Here is an 8,364-nt window from a genome sequence, read left to right as displayed (position 1 = left end):
CTGCGGGAGGGGGGTCCGGACCCCTGGACCTGCCCCCCCTGTACCGCCTGGACAATTTAATTAAACCAATTGTGTTTAAAAAATATCGTGTTTAAAAACGTTTTCTGATTTTCAGTTTGGACAGAGTTTTGGACTTTTTTCTTGTTCTTGTCTTGTCTTTGTCTTTGTCAGTCTTGTCTCTCTTTTTATGAAACAAAATTTTGTCTTAAAAGCTCGTTTTTCAGAATTGCTGGATTTGGATGATTTACGTCGCAATTTGGCAATGTCTTTGGACTCATTGCTGGTACTGTCTTATCATTTATGTCATTGTAAAAAGCCCTCGAACAAATGTCTTTGGAAATGTCGACTTTTAACATTTTGGGGGGTCGCTTACGACCCTTTCACGACCCCCCCTGCTTCCCATGAATGGTGGCAGCGGTTTGGTATAGCGTCACTGTACAGTCAAGTTCATCATTTATTTGGTCGTGGGGATTTTGCGGTCCGTGATGGAATGGACGGATGTAATATCAGGTGTGTGCAGGCTCGAGAGACATAAATAAGACGTAGACGAGTTACAGTCATCAGATACAGTGTTAAGCCTGCTACGCTACTTCCACGGATCGTTAAGGTCAATAAAGGCGCGGAAACGCGCGCTGTGCCGCTAAGGAGGACAGGGGCGAAACATCCAATTGCATGTTGGTGAAGAGACCACGGCTGTGATTGTTAAGACACTGCAGTGCGGTGCTTCATGGCTTAGCCGACGCGCACACGGCTGCGAGTTTAAGCTGCCAGAGTGATGAAGAAAAGGCCGTGCGTCATTCGCCCCGCTTGCTAGGACAAACGCGACGCTCTTAGCGGTATCTGTAAATGCAGTGTCATCATATTCAGGATGTGAGGGGGGGAGAAAACGAGTTCTAGCGCAGCCAACGATATAGTACATAAGAAGTTTAAAGAAGACGGTATTGTTAATACGTATGCCTGTACTTGTGCTCGAATCCATAGCAGTACGAGCGGTCCGGCTTAGTATGTGTGTTAGCGTTGTTAATATGCAAGCAGCACGCTGAAGATTGTATCAATCCTGCGAATGGCAGGGTCTATAAATCGACTCCACGGGATATAGAGCGAATCAAGCGAAGTGTTGTTGTTTTGATAATATGCTGTCGGTCCATGAGTGTTTATGCACACGGTATAGATGGATGATTTTAATGGTGTTCGCGATTCTTGAATGGAATTGTAATGTACCTGCATGGTGATAGCTTGCAGCGTACTGTGTTGGTATCTCACAGGCATTATGGCAATCGGTATTCTTGAGTAGGTGCGGCGCGGTAACACTACTGGACGATGCTTTGGTTTTGTGTTTGTCGTTTGGATATTTTTCAGTCTTAGAAAGGCATTTGTTTGACTTGAGTTGAGATATCGGTGATGTCGTTTAACAGGGCGGCAACCGGAATGAGTTGGTTAGATTGCCGACTGGCAAGCAGGTTCTCTCTTTTAGACAGCGTATGGGCTGTGTCTAAAGGACTAGCATTACGAATGGCGTAAAAAGCAGAGATTCACGATTGTCTAGGGCCGAGGGGTTTGCGAGCCTCAAGCATCGGTTCGAGTGCACGCCAAGGGACTTATCGGAAATTGATTTGACTACTTTGACAAGCAGTGAGAGTTCCATCAATTTCGAACGCTCGCCTTAGTTATGAGTCAGGCCCACCCTGAAAGGACATCGCTGATTTGTAAGCGCGTTTGCAGGCAAGCCGCAGTGTGATATTTTAAAGTGGGCTCATTGACGCATAGTAAAACTGTGAGTTGCATCGCACACCATTATGATGGATGCCCGCGCGAGTTTGTTGCAGAACGGCGGGGCTTGCCTTACGATGTGGTTAGCTAGGCAGGCATTGAAGCTATTGTGATTGGGAAACAGTGTTTGTCAGACTCGCACCAGGTCGAATGTCGACGCAATGCGCAGGAACCCGCGGGGCCAAAAGGGAGGGCGACGGGACAAGATGATTGGCAAGAATGCGTTTCTGTGGACTGTCACGTCTCCGAGACGTGCCCTGCATATCGTGATACTGCGCACTGTGGAAGACAGGGGCATTGGGCCGTGCTGCAGATCAAGTCGGATGTTCCTGTCCCTCCTGGAGGCGTAGATCGAGACAGAGAGAGTGGATGCCATGCCTGTGAAGAGGGCAGTTCTTGCGGACCACGGCAGAGGATGGGCTTCTCCAAAGTGTTCATGATCCATTATTTGATTTCGGCAGGACACCACGGCAGGAGAATTTCGGAAGCTTCCGTTCTGGCTTGCTGTCTCCAGGTGTGGAAAAATCGCCTTTGCCAAGTAGTAGTACTGAGGCATGGTGGCACACATTCCCCTGCCGTTCATACTGGATTGTACCCCAAGGGACAATGGCGCTTAGTGTGGACCACGACAGTGGCAGTTACTGGTAAATGGATCCAATCATCCTTTGGCAATCACCTCACCGGTTTCCATTGATCTCATGTGCCTATACAAGACTCACTGGCCGAAGGGTTTCTTTGTGGCTTGAGGTAGTGGACCTGCGTTGATGGCCTACAGGCAGCACGGCTCTTCAGTGTCGGTCACTAATCAGTGACGAGGATGAAAGCCGCCTCGAATCATCTGACCAGGTCCAAGCGTTTCAGCGTTAAATCTCGTGGCACGGTGGCGCCAACGTTCGATAGGATAGTGTGATTTTTCAAGGACCGGCCATCTTCTGTTTGAGAAGTGATGCCCGCGCCATCGTGTCCCGAGTGCGCAATTATTACAAGCTTCAAGGCAGAGCTCGATAGATGGGAGGACAAGGAGTGTCAGTAGGTCACTCCCTGACTGGTGCTTCCTCAAACAGCGATCAAGAAAGATGGATTTCCATTCGGGAGTATTGCTGACAAAGCGTTTGAATGAATCTCGAGCGATGCCACAAGATCCAGACACTCGGAGAATTAACCCGAGTTTCGTAATACGGGAGTTTTTCCAGTGGTGCCAGTCAGCGCTATTGGTCGCTGCATCTTAGTGAGGATCGCATATGAACTGACACGTTTCGCTCTCCATTTGGAGATACTGTTTCTGCGTCTACCTTGGGCTTTCAGCTCAGGCTGTCTTTCAACAAGAATGGATATATAATAGGGGCAGTCCCGGGTTGTGTGTGCGATCGCAGATGATTGTCGTCGGATGGGTAGTACAGAGAGAGCTGGACCGCACTTGGAACTGTTTGAGGACAGCGCAAGGAGGGACTGTGTTCAACGCAGCAAATGCGTGATGAAGCAAATCTGATCAATTTTCTTCGGAACGATCTATGAAGTTGGATTAGTCCATGATCCTGCAGTCGAAGCATCACGCAAGGTGCCTACACCACAGGCAGGGGTCTCCGAGGTTCTGGGCATGATGAATTCTTGTCTCCTACATCCCTAGTATGAGATCAGGTTCGCTTTTGGCGAGATCGATTAAAAGCGTTGTTCCCCCCCCCCCCCCCCCCCCCCCTTTTGTGGCAGAGACACCAGGAAGGGTATGCCACTAGGAAAGCGTTCGCAGGAAGCTCGCTGAAGTCTTATGATCCTGAGAACCTGTCCCTTAGGTAGACGCCTCATTAAAAAGGGTTTGGGGCATGTCTATTTTCAGCAATGGAAGCTGTGGCATTGCTCACAAAAGTCTCGCCTTTGCTCAAGCTCATACTCAATATTGAGAGTGGAGTACTGGGACTCGTCTTCGGGGGCTTACATGATTCATACTATACTTTTTGAACGAGACTTCAAGGTGCTGACTGACAAACCCCATTTGGTGACATATGCCGCAAGCACTCACGAGTGCCCCGCCCGATACAATAGGTTTCGTAAAGTCCACGGGTTAAATTCAACATTGAACACCGCCAAGTACAAGAGGTGATATTTCTATCGCTCAGCAGATTGCTAATCCTGCGCAAGAAGATGTCCACTTGATGTCCATGTTGAGGGGTCTTACTGGATGAGTTGAGGAACGTTGGGCTTGATTTGCTCCATCTTTGGGTCTCAGCAAGCTTACAGAAGAGACACCCAGATGCCTGTGCTCAAAGTGAAAGAATTCACTCCATTGGTTGGCCCGCAACATTCGGAGCTGCAACTATTTACGCCCTTATGGCCGTTTTCGTGATGACTTAGGCATGGTCAAATGGGTTTCTTTAAGGGCAGACAAGTGTTGTGCCTCAATCATGAGGGACGGAATTTGCATTGAACTGCATAGCGGCGATCCAGCATCGAGAAGATGGGCTTCTGGCACGCGTCGGTTTACTGGAACTCATCGTAACATTGATGAGTTGTCAGGAATGCAACAGTGCAGGCGTTGCCTCACAGAGAGGGAACTATTCTGGCTCGATAGGATCTGCCATTACGCCTTGATTTAAATTGGTATGGTTCTGTTTGGGTTGGACAGGTACAATACCTTTTATGGTGGATTCATTCAACTTGGCAGTTGTCAGTCGTTGGCTTCGACGACAGGCCGCGTGTGGCTATGCATACTGGATATTCAGCTTTGGGGATCTCCCACAGAGGTGATGTCGGCATGGCCAAGTTTTTGTTGGTGCAGTCGTTTCAGCGATGTGCAAAGATGGGGAATAGGCACACTTACTTCTCACAGTACCCCAGTCGAATGGTCTGGTGGAGGAGAATTGGTCCGAACAGTAAGATATAGGACAGGAGCAGGGGAGGCTTTAGCAGCTGCCTCTACTGATCTGAGAGCACTCAGTCGACGCGTATCCCTCCCCGGCCGAAATGTTGTTTGCGTCGGCAAGTTCGAACGCGACTCCCAGCCGTAACCGATTCCAACCAAGCTCAGTGTGTCAACGGCCAGGAACTTCTGGGAGCAACGGTGGGAAGAATGAGGAGGAGTTATTGATGCGGTGGAACAGAGCAAGACCTCCGCCTCCTCATGGACAACGTTCGTTTCTAGATAGTCCCCCTGGATTCCAGACAGATAATAGTGTGTGAGAACCCCAGGCCGGTCGTATGTTTGTTCACACCCAATTGGCACCAGCTTAGGAGTAGAGTCATTTGAGGGACATCCCGCAGATGCCTTTCCTGGCGACCAAGATAACAGGAATACGACTGAAGGGGAGACAAGGTGCAGATCACGCACGCGGTAATAAACGGTATATCGAACACGTTCTGGACGTGTCAGTCAAAAACCAGCCCGTTATCGTTGAGAATATATGTTGACGTAAACTTAAATAGACGTTGGTGTAGTTAAGGTTGAATACTTGTTACATGTAGGCCTACGTATTATATGTGTGAATACATGTAATCGATGTTATATAAATAGGTTATTACCCACGAAGGCAAGCACCCATGCGGCTATGCATATATACCTTTAGTTATGTTAAAAGAAGGAAGAGGAACAATGTATCGGATATATGATTTGTGTTGGTAATTGCTTGTAGGTTAATTGCATATATGTCATATGCTTACTTGTAATTTTTGTAATATTTGTAGTTTGTGTAATGTTTATGATATTGCTAATTTCTTACCGTTGTGAGGGAGATGTGGTAGTACTATATGGATAGGTGATGAGGCTGTGGCGGCGGAGTGATATGAGAAATAAATGACTTGAAATATGGCTACCAAATCATAATCAGTGTTCAGAGTTTACCGGTGATGAGATACCACAACATATACCCGCATAACATACATTGTATAAGTCGTTGTATAATTGCCATATGTTTACTCTACTAGCAGTAACTACTCTACTAGCAGTACACAAGGTTGATCCGCTACTAGATTGACCCGTTGTCTTGTTGAGTCAGCAAAATACCATGTTCGACCGACAAAGTACTGCCCAAGTGATGATATGAGGTACCCATCTAACTCCATCCCGGATGTGTCACTGATGTTGGCGCGTTAGTATGTATTTATAAAGTTCGCTTGTTCCAACCAATATATATATATTTGTATATAATAACAGTTATTATATATGGTATCTGTTATTAAAAGTTACTATAATAGTGATAACTATGTCAATATGTCCTGCGCCCTTGGGATGTTGGAATGTATATAAACAGCCTTACTCTTACTCTTAGCTACTTGTGGTTTTTTTCTTATGTGATAGTATATTAATAAATACTTCAAAGAATAGAAAGTAATGATGAATCATACATTATTTTACCATCACTTAATAATAATTATCATAAAGCTTTAAAAATAGCGTCGTATGCATTAGTCTAGTCTAATCGCGCGTCAATAAACTCAATATTGACAGAAATTATCATTATAGCTAAGACGTGTGTCTATAATCTATATGTATCTAGAATTCTAGAATGGGATACCGGCGAAACTAATTCGCAGCTCGGCGCTGATCGTCAACTCGGTTATTCTGTTATTCAATGCAATTGTGATTGTAAACACTTTATAGTCAGGTCCCACAGCTTCATGATCGTTACAGAGCTGACAAAAGCATCAAACCTGGCGCAGTTGTAGCCTATGGCATTACTATAAATATTAGAGGGGGTGCCCAATGTAGATATTCCCTAGAAGTGAATTACAGATGAATAAATGTTCAAACCGCGCCCCCCTGTACAGCTGTATTGTATACAGCTGTTAACCCCCCCCCTCCCGCGCGCATACGCTATTGCGCTATAGGCGGCATGAAAGTGTATTAACTCTCATATCTCGCGAACGAATTGAGCTATTGAGTTTATTAAATCACGAATAGTTTAATTAATTACCAAAAATATACGCACGGTATATCGCTCGTAGGCTAATATATGCGCGGCTATGGCCCGCAGGATAGTGTACTAACTCTAATATCGCGCGAAGGATTTGAGTTACATTTCAAAAATTCTAGCTACCTATAAACACATCTCTTAGCTACGGTCTCTGTAAATTTTGATTTTATTGAAAAACGAATAGTTTAATTAATTACCAAAAATATACGCACGGTATCGTCATAGGATAATATATACTCGCGGCTATGGCCCGTAGGATAGTGTACTAACTCTAACTAGTAACATCAATAGAAATATAGACTGACATAACATCAATTTCTCATCAGGAAATGCTATGGACTTTTATTTATAACTTAAACATTCTAGGCGGATACAAGATCTGGCACTGTCGGGTGTGAAAATAGTTTGTACAAAATTGAATATACTCGCTAGAACTCAACCCACCCTCCACGCCAGGAGACGCTCACCCAGGACACCCAACCAAGTGCTAAGTAAGCACTGTGACCACATAGTCAAATTTGACGTTTACTTAGTAGTTGTTTGTGCAGTTTTCCATGCCCACTTTTTGAGATGTAAGATTAGCTTATTGTCTATATCCTATGAATAATGACTTACTGTTTCTCAGAGTCGAGCTCTTACTTAAGCAGTAATATCATATATGGCAGGGTTTTACATAACCCAGTTACACATGAGTCAGTAAAACCTAGAGCGTACACGGCTATAATATCGGAATCCAATTGTCCAACGTTCACTGAACTTAATCTACCTAGAATTTATGAGTTATATATTATAAGTTATCATAGAGTTTTTTATGTTACCGATGGACGGCGATGCAGGTACAAACAGTATTTTTGTTTAAAATAAACTTGTGAACGTGTATGGTAAAACTTATTACGTATGGTGGTAGGGGAATGTTTGAGGTAGATCCTGAGCTCTAGTTTGTTGAATTCAACATAATAACTAAGTCACAAGTTGATTAGGGCTAGCAAACGTTGGATTTCCAAATTTAGCCGTGCAATCTCGTTTGTTTTTATTCAATCCTAATCCTAAAAACAATAACGTAATAACTGCGGCGGAGTGAAGGGCTATAGTACTAGAGTTAGGTTTTGGTCAGAGGAAACTCGTAGTTGTAGTAAGTTAACGGCTACCGCATATCTGACTGTCAACGCCTATCACCGTACCTAACTAATATTAATAGTACTAGACCAGTAGGCCTAATAGTAATACTGCATAACGCTGTTGCTCAGCATAGATACAATCAGGAGTCTATCAATAGATATAGTCTATTGATAGACTCCTGATACAATCAAGAGCTAATAATTAATACCTAGAGTGTACAACGGAAAAACGGGAAAATAGTGCTATTTCACGGCAATATTATTCTACTTTGCCTGCGAGTCTAGAATAATTGTATGATATTACATTAAGCTACATTCTTTGCTCTCTAAGACAAGACCAATTCCGCTTGTCAATACGGTACTCCTAGGCTGAGATATTGGCTCATAAACATCCCCTCCTACAGGCCTCACGGCGCCTCGCATCCACAATATTCACTATCCTTCTCGCGGTATTGACAAGCGATTGGTCTTGTTTTAGAGAGCAAAGAACTCAGCTCAATGCAATACGATAAAGGCAGTGGCTACGGGTACGGTAGCCGTATCTTAATGTCTCGAGGCTACGGGTACGGGAG

At 44.7% G+C, this 8,364-nt stretch overlaps 1 protein-coding gene across 1 annotated transcript in view; it reads right to left on the bottom strand.

The window, feature by feature from the left end:
• The window catches only part of LOC106806925, a gene marked incomplete at its 3' end in the record, with an annotated part of 29,067 nt that overhangs the window by 19,320 nt on the left and 1,383 nt on the right, over positions 1-8,364 (bottom strand). The gene's annotated exons all lie outside the window — the stretch shown is intronic.

The sequence above is a fragment of the Priapulus caudatus genome, unplaced genomic scaffold, assembly GCF_000485595.1.
Source record: "Priapulus caudatus unplaced genomic scaffold, Priapulus_caudatus-5.0.1 Scaffold186, whole genome shotgun sequence".
NCBI lineage: Eukaryota > Metazoa > Priapulida > Priapulimorpha > Priapulimorphida > Priapulidae > Priapulus > Priapulus caudatus.
This window is presented reverse-complemented; position numbering and strand designations above follow the sequence as displayed.